At 45.3% G+C, this 16,652-nt stretch overlaps 1 protein-coding gene across 1 annotated transcript in view; it reads left to right on the top strand.

Moving 5' to 3' along the window:
* Positions 1–777: 777 nt before the first annotated feature.
* The window catches only part of CCDC83 (coiled-coil domain containing 83), a 45,839-nt gene continuing 29,964 nt past the window's right edge, over positions 778–16,652 (top strand). Inside the window, exon 1 of the mRNA XM_069759294.1 lies at positions 778–862. The gene's annotated coding sequence lies outside the window, so the exon portion shown is untranslated. The remainder of the gene's footprint in view (positions 863–16,652) is intronic.

Here is a 16,652-nt window from a genome sequence, read left to right as displayed (position 1 = left end):
TGTGGACTTGGAATCGGGTCAAGGAGCTTACTGGAGAGCTGATGGCGTGCACCTGAACGCGGTGGGTAATGATATGTGGTGTTTGGCTATCCGTAGTGGCATTGAATTAAGCTTGAAGGTGTGGAGGGACATGAATGGCTAAGGTGTCAGGCCATTCGTGTTCGTGGCGGGGGTGGAGGTCCTCGAAGTCGGTGGAAATGGTAAATCGTGGTTCAATGGGGTGGGGATCTTGAGAGGTCCTGGACACCCCATGAGAGAATTTAACAAGGCGCGGTACGGTTATTCCGCGTGAGGTGGATTTATGGACCCCTGGCATGGGGGTGGGTTCGGTGGACCAGGATTGGTTGTTATCTATCCCTGAGCTGGTGCTTTACGGCTGGGGGTAAGACTCATCCTGGGCTGAACATTGTGGAGTTTTTGGGATACTGAGTTTTTTATAACTTTGGGGCTTCGAGGACCGCCCCTCCTATTCTGGGTTGTCATAAAAGTTCTGTTATCTTTTATTTAATAAAATGGCTGCTGTGGCCAATTAAATCCAACATATGTCTCCGTCTGCTGTTTTGAGTACGTTAGAAGTTTATTCTTTAGATTGTTAAGAGATCTGTTTAAGGGGTTTGGGGTAATTTTTTCCAGGTCACGGAACTCACGTATACCCTATGTCAAGCATAGGACAGAGATCTTGTTGTGTAACATTTTAAGTGTCCAGCAGGTGTCGCTAGAACACTGCAGGCAGCATAGAATGCAGCACAGATTCAATGTAGCTAGTCAGTTGTTGCTATGGTGATAGAATGTTGTGAACTGTACAGGCTGCTGCATGGTGTGGGGAGATCCAGGAACAGTTTTCCTCATATGCTGGACACAGGTGGGTGAGGAGTCCACATTCCAGTATTAATATATGTATACTCAAGAGCTGACACTCGATGGTGCCTGTACTGGGCAGGGTGTAGAACTATGATCCATTTCTAGTGGGTGTAGTCTGTTTTTAGGGTCGTTTTTCAGCACAAGGTCCAGCGTCGGACTGGAGCACCTTGGGCCCACCAGAGAAAATCATTCTTGGGGCCCACTATGTAGCTACATAGAAATAGATACAAGACCACCAATTGTGCGGTAAAAAGCGCTATCGGGGTATAATATAAGGTAGTTCACGTCGGTGAGTCATTGGACGTGGTATATCTCGATTTTTCCAAAGCGTTTGATACCGTGCCGCACAAGAGGTTGGTACACAAAATGAGAATGCTTGGTCTGGGGGAAAATGTGTGTAAATGGGTTAGTAACTGGCTTAGTGATAGAAAGCAGAGGGTGGTTATAAATGGTATAGTCTCTAACTGGGTCGCTGTGACCAGTGGGGTACCGCAGGGGTCAGTATTGGGACCTGTACTCTTCAACATATTCATTAATGATCTGGTAGAAGGTTTACACAGTAAAATATCGATATTTTCAGATGATACAAAACTATGTAAAGCAGTTAATACAAGAGAAGATAGTATTCTGCTACAGATGGATCTGGATAAGTTGGAAACTTGGGCTGAAAGGTGGCAGATGAGGTTTAACAATGATAAATGTAAGGTTATACACATGGGAAGAGGGAATCAATATCACCATTACACACTGAACGGGAAACCACTGGGTAAATCTGACAGGGAGAAGGACTTGGGGATCCTAGTTAATGATAAACTTACCTGGAGCAGCCAGTGCCAGGCAGCAGCTGCCAAGGCAAACAGGATCATGGGGTGCATTAAAAGAGGTCTGGATACACATGATGAGAGCATTATACTGCCTCTGTACAAATCCCTAGTTAGACCGCACATGGAGTACTGTGTCCAGTTTTGGGCACCGGTGCTCAGGAAGGATATAATGGAACTAGAGAGAGTACAAAGGAGGGCAACAAAATTAATAAAGGGGATGGGAGAACTACAATACCCAGATAGATTAGCGAAATTAGGATTATTTAGTCTAGAAAAAAGACGACTGAGGGGCGATCTAATAACCATGTATATAAGGGGACAATACAAATATCTCGCTGAGGATCTGTTTATACCAAGGAAGGTGACGGGCACAAGGGGGCATTCTTTGCGTCTGGAGGAGAGAAGGTTTTTCCGCCAACATAGAAGAGGATTCTTTACTGTTAGGGCGGTGAGAATCTGGAATTGCTTGCCTGAGGAGGTGGTGATGGCGAACTCAGTCGAGGGGTTCAAGAGAGGCCTGGATGTCTTCCTGGAGCAGAACAATATTGTATCATACAATTATTAGGTTCTGTAGAAGGACGTAGATCTGGGGATTTATTATGATGGAATATAGGCTGAACTGGATGGACAAATGTCTTTTTTCGGCCTTACTAACTATGTTACTATGTTACTATGTTACTATGTCTTAATAATGTAGCAGGGGTTGGGGTAGCCCCCTCACAGAATATAATGTAGTCCCCTGAGAGAATGCAGTTCCACCATAGAATATAATGCAGCCCCCCCCCATAGAGTATACTGTAGCCCCCCATAATATAATGTAGTACCCTGAGTATAATGCAGTCCCCCCACAGAATATAATGTAGCCGTATTTAGATTTTCTGCTGCCCTAGGCACTCTTAGTGCTGCCTCCCCCATTGGTGAGTATGACACTATCGGCAGTGACTTTGGCAAGAATCACTGATGTGAAAGTCGCATTTTGCAGCAGATCAGGCAGTTTTTCTGCATCTGCCGCGTAACGGATCACTTACAGGAACACTGCGTTCAGCCTCATTCATTCCCTATGGGATTTGCGGCACTTGCCGTGATCTGGCAAATGTTGTACCATACCTCCCAACTTTTGAAGAAGGGAAGGAGGTATAAAGTTTGCGGCGCGCGTAGTGCGCTGCCGCAAATTTTAGGCCATGCCTCTGACCACACCCATTTCACAACTAGTCACACCCATATCCACGTCCCAACCACAGCCATTTAGCACTGCTGATCACACTGTTTTACATACAATAATTATAAACAAAAAGAAATATGGCCACACAATAGCCACACATGATGCTCCATACTGTATAATGACTGCACATGATGCTCAATACTGTATAATGGCCACACATGATGCTCCATAATGTATAATGGCCACATAGTGCTCCATACTGTATAATGGCCACACAGTGCTCCATACTGTATAATGGCCACACACAGTTCTCCATACTGTATAATGGCCACACATGATGCTCCATACTGTATAATGACTGCACATGATGCTCAATACTGTATAATGGCCACACATGATGCTCCATAATGTATAATGGCCACATAGTGCCGTATACTGTATAATGGCCACACATGATGCTCCATACTGTATAATGACCGCACATGATGCTCAATACTGTATAATGGCCACACATGATGCTCCATAATGTATAATGGCCACATAGTGCTCCATACTGTATAATGGCCACACAGTGCTCCATACTATATAATGGCCACACATAGCGCTCCATACTGTATAATGGCCACACACAGTTCTCCATACTGTATAATGGCCACACATGATGCTCCATACTGTATAATGACTGCACATGATGCTCAATACTGTATAATGGCCACACATGATGCTCCATAATGTATAATGGCCACATAGTGCCGTATACTGTATAATGGCCACACAGTGCTCCATACTATATAATGGCCACACATAGCGCTCCATACTGTATAATGGCCACACACAGTTCTCCATACTATATAATGACCACACATGATGCTCAATACTGTATAATGGCCACACATGATGCTCCATACTGAATAATGGCCACACATGATGCTCCATACTGTATAATGACCACACATGATGCTCCATACTGTATAATGGCCACACATGATGCTCCATACTGTATAATGACCACACATGATGCTCCATACTGTATAATGGCCACACATGATGCTCCATACTGAATAATGGCCACACATGATGCTCCATACTGTATAATGGCCACACATGATGCTCCATACTGTATAATGGCCACACATGATGCTCCATACTGTATAATGGCCACACATGATGCTCCATACTGTATAATGGCCACACATGATGCTCCATACTGTATAATGGCCACACATGATGCTCCATACTGTATAATGGCCACACAGTGCTCCATACTGTATAATGGCCACACATGATGCTCCATACTGTATAATGGCCACACATGATGCTCCATACTGTATAATGGCCACACAGTGCTCCATACTGTATAATGGCCACACATGATGCTCCATACTGTATAATGACCGCACATGATGCTCCATACTGTATAATGGCCAAACATGATGCTCCATAGTGTATAATGGCCACACATGATGCTCCATACTGTATAATGGCCACACATGATGCTCCATAATGTATAATGGCCACACAGTGCTCCATACTGTATAATGGCCACACATAGTGCTCCATACTGTATAATGGCCACACAGTGCTCCATACTGTGTAATGGCCACACATGATACTCCATACTGTATAATGGCCACACATGATGTTCCATACTGTATAATGGCCACACATGATGCTCAATACTGTATAACGGCCACACACAGTTCTCCATACTGTATAATGATCCCACATGATGCTCAATACTGTATAATGACCCCCCCCCCTCCTGTATGCTTAGTGGCTCATATCCCCCCCTCCTGTATGCATGGCTCTTATTCCCCCCTCCTGAATGCATGGCTCTGGCTCATATCCCACCCCCCTGAATGCATGGCTCATATTCCCCCCTCCTGTATGCATGGCTCTGGCGCATATCTCCCCCCCCCCCTCCTGTATGCATGGCTCATATTCCCCCTCCTGTATTCATGGCTCTGGCTCATATCCCCCCCCCCTCCTGTATGCATTGCTCATATTCCCCCTCCTGAATGCATGGCTCTGGCTCATATCCCACCCCCCTGAATGCATGGCTCATATTCCCCCCTCCTGTATGCATGGCTCTGGCTCATATCCCCCCCTCCTGTATGCATGGCTCATATTCCCCCTCCTATATGCATGGCTCTGGCTCATATCCCCCCCCCCCCCCGAATGCATGGCTCATATTCCCTCCCCCCCCCCAATGCATGGCTCATATTCCCCCCTCCTGAATGCATGGCTCTGGCTCATATCCCCCCCGTGAATGCATGGCTTCTCTCCACCACCCCACCACCCCCCGCTCCCACTCCTGCATGCTTATGTTCACCTTCATCCCCCCGTCCCCCCTGTCCCTCCCGTCCCGACTCCCGGCGCAGCACCTTCTTCCTGCGTAGCACCTTCTTCCTGCGTGAGCGGTCATGTGATACCGCTCATTAAGGTCATGAATATGCGCATATTCATGACATTAATGAGCGGTACCACGTGACCGCTCATTCAGGAGGAGCTGCAGACACCGTGACCAGGCATCGCTGGAGCATGGTCAGGTGAGTATCGTCTTCAAGGAGAATGGGTGGGAGGGAGGCGGGCGAGCGTGGGGGGGGGGGGGTCCCTGGAGCAGTGGGGGCCTGTCCGAGCCTGACAAGGTCCCTATTGTCTACAACGCACTGGAGGACCCAGAATCAAACTACAACTTCTCAATATTTATCTGTGTATGGTGATAATATTTGGACATTGAATTGCAATGTTCCGTATAAATGTATAACTCTACAATGTAGGATGTACATTGGGGAAAATAAGTATGGTTTCTGCTCCCACCAAAGATCTTCTATTGAGTTCAGGTCTGGAGACTGGCTAGGTCACTCCAGTACCTTGAAATGCTTCTTATGGAGCCACTCCTTAGTTGCCCTGCCTGTGTGTTTCAGGTCCTTGTCATACTGGAAGACCCAGCCACGACCCATCTTCAATCCTCTTACTGAGGGAAGGAGGTTGTTGGCCAAAATGTCACAATACATGAACCCATCCATCCGCCCTTAAATTCGGTGCAGTCGTACTGTTCCCTTTGCAGAAAAGCACCCACAAATTCTGATGTTTCTTCCCCCATGCTTCACGGTTGGGATAGTTTTCTTGGGGTTGTACTCATTCTTCTACTTTCTCCAAACACAGCGAGTGGAGTTGATATAAAAAGTTCTATTTTGGTCTCATCTGACCATATGACCTTCTCCCATGCCTCCTCTGGTTTATCCAGATGGTCATTGGCGGATATCAAACATGGGCATGTGCTGGCGTGAACAGGGGGACCTTGATTTTAATCCATGACTTTATATGTTATTAACAGTAATATTTAAGACTGTGGTCCCAGCTGTCTCCAGGTCATTGACCAGGTCCTCCCGTGGAGTTCTGGGCTTATTACTGACCTTTCTCGGAATCAACCTTTCCTCAGATGGCAATATCATGCATGGAGCCCCAGACTGAGGATGATTGACAGTCACCTTGTATTTCTTCCATTTTCTAATAATTGCTCCAACATTTGTTGCCTTCTCACCAAGCTGCTTGCCTATTGTCTTGCAGTCCACCCCAGCCTTGTGCAGGTCTACAATTTCGCCCCTGGTGTCCTTAGACAGCTCTTTGGTCGTGGCCATGGTGGAGAGGTTTGAGTGTGATTGATTGAGTGGACAGGTGACTGTTATACATGTAGCAAGTTAAATATATGTCCAAGTAATACAGGTAATGAGTGCAGAGTAGTAAGACTTCTTAAAGAAAAACTAATAGATCTGTGATAACCAGAATCCTCTGTACAAGAATATAGCGACAATAATACTGCCCTATGTACAAGAATATAACTACTATAATACTGCTCCTATATACAAGAATATAACTACTATAATACTGCCCCCTATGTACAAAAATATAACTACTATAATACTGCCCCCTATGTACAAGAATATAACTACTATAATACTGCCCCCTATGTACAAGAATATAACTACTATAATACTGCCCCCTATGTACAAGAATATGACTACTATACTACTGCCCCTATGTACAAGAATATAACTATTATAATACTGCCCCTATGTACAAGAATATAACTACTATAATACTGCTCCTATGTACAAGAATATAACTACTATAATACTGCCCCTATGTACAAGAATATAACTACTATAATACTGCCCCCTATGTACAAGAATATAGCTACTATAATACTGCTCTTATGTACAAGAATATAACTACTATAATACTGCTCCTATGTACAAAAAAATAACTACTATAATACTGCCCCTATGTACAAGAATATAACTACTATAATACTGCCTCTATGTACAGGAATATAACTACTATAATACTGCCCCCTATGTACAAGAATATAGCTACTATAATACTGCTCTTATGTACAAGAATATAACTACTATAATACTGCTCCTATGTACAAAAAAATAACTACTATAATACTGCCCCTATGTACAAGAATATAACTACTATAATACTGCCTCTATGTACAGGAATATAACTACTATAATACTGCCCCTATGTACAAGAATATAACTACTATAATACTGCTCCTATGTACAAGAATATAACTGCTATAATACTGCCCCTATGTACAAGAATATAGCTACTATAATACTGCCCCTATGTACAGGAATATAACTACTATAATACTGCCCCTATGTACAAGAATATAACTACTATAATACTGCTCCTATGTACAAGAATATAACTGCTATAATACTGCCCCTATGTACAAGAATATAGCTACTATAATACTGCCCCTATGTACAAGAACATAACTACTATAATACTGCCTCCAGGGCCGTATTTGCCACTAGGCACTTGAGGGCACGTGCCTAGGGCGGCGGGATGCGGGGGGGCGCCCTTGAGCTAGGTTTTTTCCTTTTTTTTATTTTTTTTATTTTATAAAACTCCGGGGTCAAGTTTCCGCCCCCCCTCCTCCCTCCCCCCTTCCCGCCCCCCCCCTCCTCCCTCCTTCCCGCCCCCCTCCCTCCCTCCCTGAAGACGTAATACTCACCTTCCTCCAGCGGTGGCTGCAACTGCGTCTCAGCGCCGTCCTGTCTTCAGCGGTCACATGGTACCGATCATTAAGGGTGATGAATATGCGCATATTCATCACCCTTAATTAGCGCTACCATGTGACCGCTGAAGACAGGAAGGAAGACGCTGAGATGCCAGGAAGTTCTGTGCTGCGCGCCGGTGAGAGGTAAGTATGACAGGGAAAAAAGTGGGGTGCCGTGCACACAGGGGAGGAGGATGGGGAGCCATGCATACAGGGGAGAAGGATGGGGAGTCGTGCATACAGGGGAGAAGGATGGGGAGTCGTGCACACAGGGGAGAAGGATGGGGAGCCGTGCATACAGGGGAGAAGGATGGGGAGCCGTGCATACAGGGGAGGATGGGGAGCCATGCACACAGGGGAGAAGGATGGGGAGCCATGTACACAGGGGAGAAGGATGGGGAGCCGTGCACACAGGGGAGAAGGTTGGGGAGCCGTGCACACAGGGGAGAAGGATGGGGAGCCGTGCACACAGGGGAGAAGGATGGGGAGCCATGTACACAGGGGAGAAGGATGGGGAGCCGTGCACACAGGGGAGAAGGATGGGGAGCCGTGCACACAGGGGAGAAGGATGGGGAGCCGTGCATACAGGGGAGAAGGATGGGGAGCCGTGCATACAGGGGAGAAGGATGGGGAGCCATGAACGCAGGGGAGAAGGATGGGGAGCCATGAACGCAGAGTGGGAGGATGGGGGAGCCATGAACGCAGAGTGGGAGGATGGGGGAGCCATGAACGCAGAGTGGGAGGATGGGGGAGCCATGAACGCAGGGGAGAAGGATGGGGGAGCCATGAACGCAGGGGAGAAGGATGGGGAGCCATGAACGCAGAGTGGGAGGATGGGGGAGCCATGCTTGCAGGGGAGAAGGATGGGGGAGCCATGAACGCAGGGTGGGAGGATGGGGGAGGCATGAACGCAGTGTGGGAGGATGGAGTATAAATATGGAGTATAAATACTGGGCCCTATAAGGGGGACACAGTGTGAGAGGACAGTGTGAAGAGGGGACTGGTATAGAAAGGAGAGGACAGTGTGAAGAGCATGTACCATAAGAGGGACAGTGTGGGGGTCATACTTTGTGCAGACAATATAGTGAGGGGCAATTTTTTATTTGGGAGCATTATAATGACACTTGTATCTTTAAGGGCGTCATGTGGAGACTTTCTGCAAAAGAGCGGCGAAGATGGAAGTCTGCAGAGACGGCTGTGGATGAGAAAACTCATCATGGGATCTGGACAAGATGAAGAAAAGGAGAACGGCTCCAGAGGCGACGTCATCTATCAGGTACCTGGATGTAAATGTTATTTGTGATGCTAACTCTCATGTTTTTATATATGTTAGGAGATTTAAAGGGACACTGTCACCTGAATTTGGAGGGAACAATTTTCAGCCATAGGGGTGGGGTTTTCGGGTGTTTGATTCACCCTTTCCATACCCGCTGGCTGCATGCTGGCTGCAATATTGGATTGAAGCTCATTCTCTGTCCTCCGTAGTACATACTGTACCTGCACAATCTGCAATCTTGCCTTGCGCAGGCGTGTACTATGGAGGACAGAGAATGAGCTTCAATCCAATATTGCAGCCAGCATGCAGCCAGCGGGTAAGGAAAGGGTGAATCAAACACCCGAAAGCCCCGCCCCTATGGCTGAAAATTGTTCCCTCCAAATTCAGGTGACAGAGTCCCTTTTAAAGGGGATGTCCAGGCTTGTGATGAGTCTGCAGTCATTCTTTGTGACTGCAGACTTCTGAATTCTCACAGTGCACACTGCACGCTGTCAGGATTCTCTCATGCTGGGGATTTACATTAATGCGATCACGTGCTGACTAGACATGCGTGACCTCCGTCAATGAAAATGAACTGAGCGAGGCCGGGCACATCTAGTCAGAATGTGGTCAGAAGTCTACAAATCACATACTTGTGCTGACATGACCGTCCACCGGCAAGGGAGAATCCTAAAAGTGCAGTGCATGCGTTGTGAGAATTCAGAAGCTGCGATGTCAGGATTCAGCTCTGCAAGTTCCAGTAGTCGTCACATGGACACGTCACTCATATGCGATTTTTCAGACTTAGGGTGTGTGTCCACGTTCAGGATTGCATCAGGATTTGGTCAGTATTTTACATCAGTATTTGTAGCCAAAACCAGGAGTGGGTGATAAATACAGAAGTGGAGCATATGGTTCTATTATAGTTTTCCTCTAATTGTTCCACTCCTGGTTTTGGCTACAAATACTGATGAAAAATCCTGACCAAATCCTGATGCAATCCTGAACGTGGACACATACTCTTATGGTCCTGCGACATCGAGCTTCTCTTCTGCTTCTCTTAGTTTTTCACTGAACATTGAGAGCATTAGGGAGAGGAGCTCGTGGGCACATGACTGAGTGTGCAAATCACATATGTCCTTGGCGGAGGGGGGGCACCAAAATGAATTCTTTCCCCGGGTGCCAGAAACCCTAGATACACCTCTGCTGGTATGCTACTGCGAGCGGTGATTACCGGGTGCGGTGGAGGGAGGTCTGTGCACAGGCAGTGAGGCAGGGACTGAGGGTGTGCACAGAGAGGATGGAGACCCGGAGACTGCCCGTCCCAGTCTACGCCGTAGCCTAGAGCCCTCATTATCATAGGAATATGGCAGTTAATAAATTGCTTTTCTGAAGCTTTATAGTGTAGTTTTAGGTCAGGGAGGGTTGGATAGGGATGAGCTAGCAAGGTGCAGGGACAGGTAATGATGGCTACTTGCGAACATGTGCGGCAATTGCGGTTTTGCACTTACGATGATACATAAAACACTGCTAGTAGTGTTTTTTCTCATTGCTGCAAGTACCGCATTTGCCGGATGGCGGCAAAACCGCAAGAGCCGCACATGTCTGTAAGTCCCATAGGGAATGAATGAGGCCGAACGCAGTGTTGCCCTAAGTGATCCATTACGCGGCAGATGCGGAAAAACTGTCGGATCTGCTGCAAAAGGCGACTTTCACATCAGCGATTTTTGCCAAAGTCACTGCCGATAGTGTCATACTCACCAAAGGGGGAGGCAGCACTAAAAGTGCCTAGGGCAGCAGAAACTCTAAATACGGCCCTGACTGCCTCTATGTACAGGAATATAACTATTATAATACTGCCCCTATGTACAAGAATATAACTACTATAATACTGCTCCTATGTACAAGAATATAACTGCTATAATACTGCCCCTATGTACAAGAATATAACTACTATAATACTGCTCCTATGTACAAGAATATAACTGCTATAATACTGCCCCCTATGTACAAGAATATAGCTACTATAATACTGCCCCTATGTACAAGAATATAACTACTATAATACTGCCTCTATGTACAAGAATATAGCTACTATAATACTGCCCCTATGTACAAGAATATAACTACTATAATACTGCCCCTATGTACAAGAATATAACTACTATAATACTGCCCCCTATGTACAAGAATATAACTACTATAATACTGCCCCTATGTACAAGAATATAGCTACTATAATACTGCCCCTATGTACAAGAATATAACTACTATAATACTGCCTCTATGTACAGGAATATAACTACTATAATACTGCCCCTATGTACAAGAATATAACTACTATAATACTGCCCCTATGTACAAGAATATAACTACTATAATACTGCCCCCTATGTACAAGAATATAACTACTATAATGCTGCTCCTATATACAAGAATATAACTACTATAATACTGCTCCTATGTACAAGAATATAGCTACTATAATACTGCCCCTATGTACAAGAATATAACTACTATAATACTGCCCCCTATGTACAAGAATATAGCTACTATAATACTGCCCCTATGTACAAGAATATAACTACTATAATACTGCCCCCTATGTACAAGAATATAGCTACTATAATACTGCCCCCTATGTACAAGAATATAACTACTATAATACTGCTCCCTGTGTAAACAGATTTCTGCTGCTGCCTTGATGTTCTGATTGCAGTAATGCAGGGCCGGCGTCAGCACCCAGCGCACCTGGGCAAGTGCCGGGACCCTGAGCAGGCAGGGGGCCCACTCGCCGTCGGGGACACTGGCGCGCTATAGTGCCGACCCCTGCGAGTGGACCCCCCGCCTGTCGGGCCCCGGCTCTTGCGATACTTACCTCTCCCGGTTCCAGCGTTGCAGCGTCTTCCATCCTCTGACTATATAGGAATACACGCGTGCACAGCCGTTAGAGAGGTGCCAGAGTAGGTTCCAATACCATGAATAATAGCAATAAACTCGGCACTCAGACTTAGCTTAATCAGATAAAGTGATTTAATGGTGTCCACGGTAAATAACAGGAGAAACGTTTCGGTCCTATAGCCGGATCTTCATCAGTCACAATATTTGATCGTGAACGGAAGCTAGTGGACCCGAAAGATTATGGGTTTTCATTAAGGTCATAGATATACAGTTAGGGCCAGAAATATTTGGACAGTGACACAATTTTCGCGAGTTGGGCTCTGCATGCCACCACATTGGATTTGAAATGAAACCTCTACAACAGAATTCAAGTGCAGATTGTAACGTTTAATTTGAAGGGTTGAACAAAAATATCTGATAGAAAATGTAGGAATTGTACACATTTCTTTACAAACACTCCACATTTTAGGAGGTCAAAAGTAATTGGACAAATAAACATAACCCAAACAAAATATTTTTATTTTCAATATTTTGTTGCAAATCCTTTGGAGGCAATCACTGCCTTAAGTCTGGAACCCATGGACATCACCAAACGCTGGGTTTCCTCCTTCTTAATGCTTTGCCAGGCCTTTACAGCCGCAGCCTTCAGGTCTTGCTTGTTTGTGGGTCTTTCCGTCTTAAGTCTGGATTTCAGCAAGTGAAATGCATGCTCAATTGGGTTTAGATCTGGAGATTGACTTGGCCATTGCAGAATGTTCCACTTTTTGGCACTCATGAACTCCTGGGTAGCTTTGGCTGTATGCTTGGGGTCATTGTCCATCTGTACTATGAAGCGCCGTCCAATCAACTTTGCAGCATTTGGCTGAATCTGGGCTGAAAGTATATCCGGGTACACTTCAGAATTCATCCGGCTACTCTTGTCTGCTCTTATGTCATCAATAAACACAAGTGACCCAGTGCCATTGAAAGCCATGCATGCCCATGCCATCACGTTGCCTCCACCATGTTTTACAGAGGATGTGGTGTGCCTTGGATCATGTGCCGTTCCCTTTCTTCTCCAAACTTTTTTCTTCCCATCATTCTGGTACAGGTTGATCTTTGTCTCATCTGTCCATAGAATACTTTTCCAGAACTGAGCTGGCTTCTTGAGGTGTTTTTCTGCAAATTTAACTCTGGCCTGTCTATTTTTGGTATTGATGAATGGTTTGCATCTAGATGTGAACCCTTTGTATTTACTGTCATGGAGTCTTCTCTTTACTGTTGACTTAGAGACAGATACACCTACTTCACTGAGAGTGTTCTGGACTTCAGTTGATGTTGTGAACGGGTTCTTCTTCACCAAATTAAGTATGCGGCGATCATCCACCACTGTTGTCATCCGTGGACGCCCAGGCCTTTTTGAGTTCCCAAGCTCACCAGTCAATTCCTTTTTTCTCAGAATGTACCCAACTGTTGATTTTGCTACTCCAAGCATGTCTGCTATCTCTCTGATGGATTTTTTCTTTTTTTTCAGCCTCAGGATGTTCTGCTTCACCTCAATTGAGAGTTCCTTTGACCGCATGTTGTCTGCTCACAGCAACAGCTTCCAAATGCAAAACCACACACCTGGAATCCACCCCTGACCTTTTAACTACTTCATTGATTACAGGTTAACGAGGGAGACGCCTTCAGAGTTAATTGCAGCCCTTAGAGTCCATTGTCCAATTACTTTTGGTCCCTTGAAAAAGAGGACGCTATGCATTACAGAGCTATGATTCCTAAACCCTTTCTCCGATTTGGATGTGGACACTATCATATTGCAGCTGGGAGTGTGCACTTTCAGCCCATATTATATATATAATTGTATTTCTGAACAAGTATTTGTAAACAGCTAAAATAACAAAACTTGTGTCACTGTCCAAATATTTCTGGCCCTAACTGTAGGTGGACACAGCCAGTGTCCCAGTGTCTCAGTGGGATAAGTCCGGCGGTATTGCCCTCTGTGGTATAGAGCCTGCGTGTCCTGGTCAGTGGAGGACGTGGTATCCACCGCACAGACTTGTGGTGAAGACCGCATCCTCCACTGACCAGGACACGCAGGCTCTATACATATATATATCAGTAGGCAATACCGCCGGACTTATACTCCTTATCTTTCAGGTCCACTAGCTTCCGTTCACGATCAAATATTGTGACTGATGAAGGTCCGGCTATAGGACCGAAACGTTTCTTCTGCTATTTACCGTGGACACCGTTAAATCACTTTTTCCATCCTCTGACTGTGACGTTCAGGTCAGAGGGCGCGATGACGTCACCAGTGCGCACCCTCTGCCTGAGCAGTCGCAGCACAGAGAGCAGGAAGACGCTGACGTTGAGGAGTCCAGAGCAGAGCAATGACAAGCAGCGAGAGGTGAGTATTTAATTTTTTTTTAATATTTGGAGCAATATATGGGGACCATCAGAAGGGGCCCATATATGGAGCATTATATGGGGCCAATTCTATAGGGAGTATCTTATGGGGCCAATAATATAGGGAGCATCTTATGGGGCCAATTCTATGGGGAGCATTATATGGGGCCGATTTAATATGGAGCAGTATATGGGGCCAATAATATATGAAGAATCTTATGGGACGAATTATATATGGAGCATTTTATATGGCCAATTATATATGGAGCATTATATGGGGCCCATTATACATGGAGCATCTTATGGGGCCAATTATTTTTGGAGCATTATATGGGACCCATTCTGTAAGGAGTATATGGGGCCCATTCTGTATGGAGCAATATATGGGACTCAGTATACTGTATGGGGCCGATCATATACTGTATGGAGAATTATATGTGGCTCACTATACTGTATGGAGCATTATATGGGGTCAATTCCGTATGGAGCAATATATGCTGCTCATTCTGTATGGAGCACTCTGTGGTGCCCATTATACTGTATGGAGCATTATATGAGGCTCATTATTCTGTATGGAGCATAATATTGGGCCCATTATTCTGTTTGGAGCAATATGGGGCTCATTATTCTCTATAGGGCACTATGTGGTGCCAATTATACTGTATGGAGCACTATATGGGGCCATTATACTGTATGGGGCAATATATGGGGCTCATTATTCTGTACAGAGGACTATGTGGTGCCAATTATACTGTATGGAGCACTATATTGGGCCATTATACTGTATGGGGCAATATATGGGGCTCATTATTCTGTATAGAGGACTATACTGTCTGGTTTCTGAGCTAATGTAGAATGTACAATAGATATCACTCATGTAATGTAAGAAGTAGGTGAAATCTTTGGCATTGTACTATACCTTTATTTCTCTGCCGTATCCGTACATTATGAATTGTGGTATGTGTTCAAGGGGCCCACCGGGACTCTTTCGCCCAGGGCCCATGAAATCCTGGATCCGGCCCTGCAGTAATGCACTGTATCTTTGATGTTGGCTCTGGGGTTGCGCACAGATGAACGTATATAATTGTGCAGCTGATGCTACAGTTTATGTTGTGAGTTGCGTTGTTTCTGTCCTTTCTGTATTTAGACTTTTATGAATGGGCCCGTTTGATGCGGAGTTTCCCGTGTACCATACGAATCCCCCAGTAATTCAGGACCTGTTACAAGGCTTTGCTTTCACGCCGAGTATAAAATCTGAGGATAATGAATTTTTTTTGGCCGAGACCTTCCCTTCCTGTCTACTCAGCTGTTCTTCATCCACAACAGAAATCACCAAACAGAACCCAGTCCTATTTCAGCTCATAAATGAAGTGATTCTTCCTCCGATGACGACACATTTTCCTCTCGGGATAAGAGCCAGGAGGGAGTTTTCATCAGGAGATGCTGTCCCTCAAGTCAAGATTCAATAAGTACCCAGATCCAGCTGTTTACTGCGCCTTTAGTTCCAGCCAAGATGTAGGATCCGGGCGGAATCCTGGGATTTTTTGCTTTATTTTTACCCTTCTTGTAATATTATATAATCTGTCGAAAAAAGCCGGCACTTATTCCTCCTTAAAAGAATTCTTTATTGCTTAATCCATCTGTTTAGACACGGATACATAGTAACGCGTTTCGGAAGTAGATTCCTTATTCATAGATCTATGAACTGAGCAATAAAGAATTCTTCTTAACTGCAATTTATGCTTCTACACTTGCTCTGACTGCCGAGCACTCGGGATGGAATTGTTGCAGGTGTTGTGAGTTATTTTGCATTTTCGTTGGATTATATAATCTACATCCATCATATTTAGATTACAATCACACACTGCTGACCATGGCTCTACTGCTGCAGCGAATTTCGCCTATGATATGAATGTAAATCTTGAGGGTTAAAAAGGTCTTCCTGACTCCACATACGCAGGGCTGCCACTAGAAATTTCGGGGCCCCATACTGGCAAATTTTTCGGGGCCCCCTTGAGACTCTGCCCAGGCTCCACCCCAGCCCCGCCTCCACGCTCCACCCCTCGAACTGTCCACAGTCCCACCACTCTCATTAACAGTTCCCATCACCAGATCACACATATAGCCAGCAGCTTTTGTTTTGGCCAAAAGATTTTCTAAGCTGCCACCATAACACGGTAG

This window comes from Ranitomeya imitator, chromosome 3 (assembly GCF_032444005.1).
Source record: "Ranitomeya imitator isolate aRanImi1 chromosome 3, aRanImi1.pri, whole genome shotgun sequence".
Lineage (NCBI taxonomy): Eukaryota > Metazoa > Chordata > Amphibia > Anura > Dendrobatidae > Ranitomeya > Ranitomeya imitator.
The sequence above is the reverse complement of the archived record's forward strand: the minus strand, read 5'-3'. Positions and strand labels throughout refer to the sequence as shown.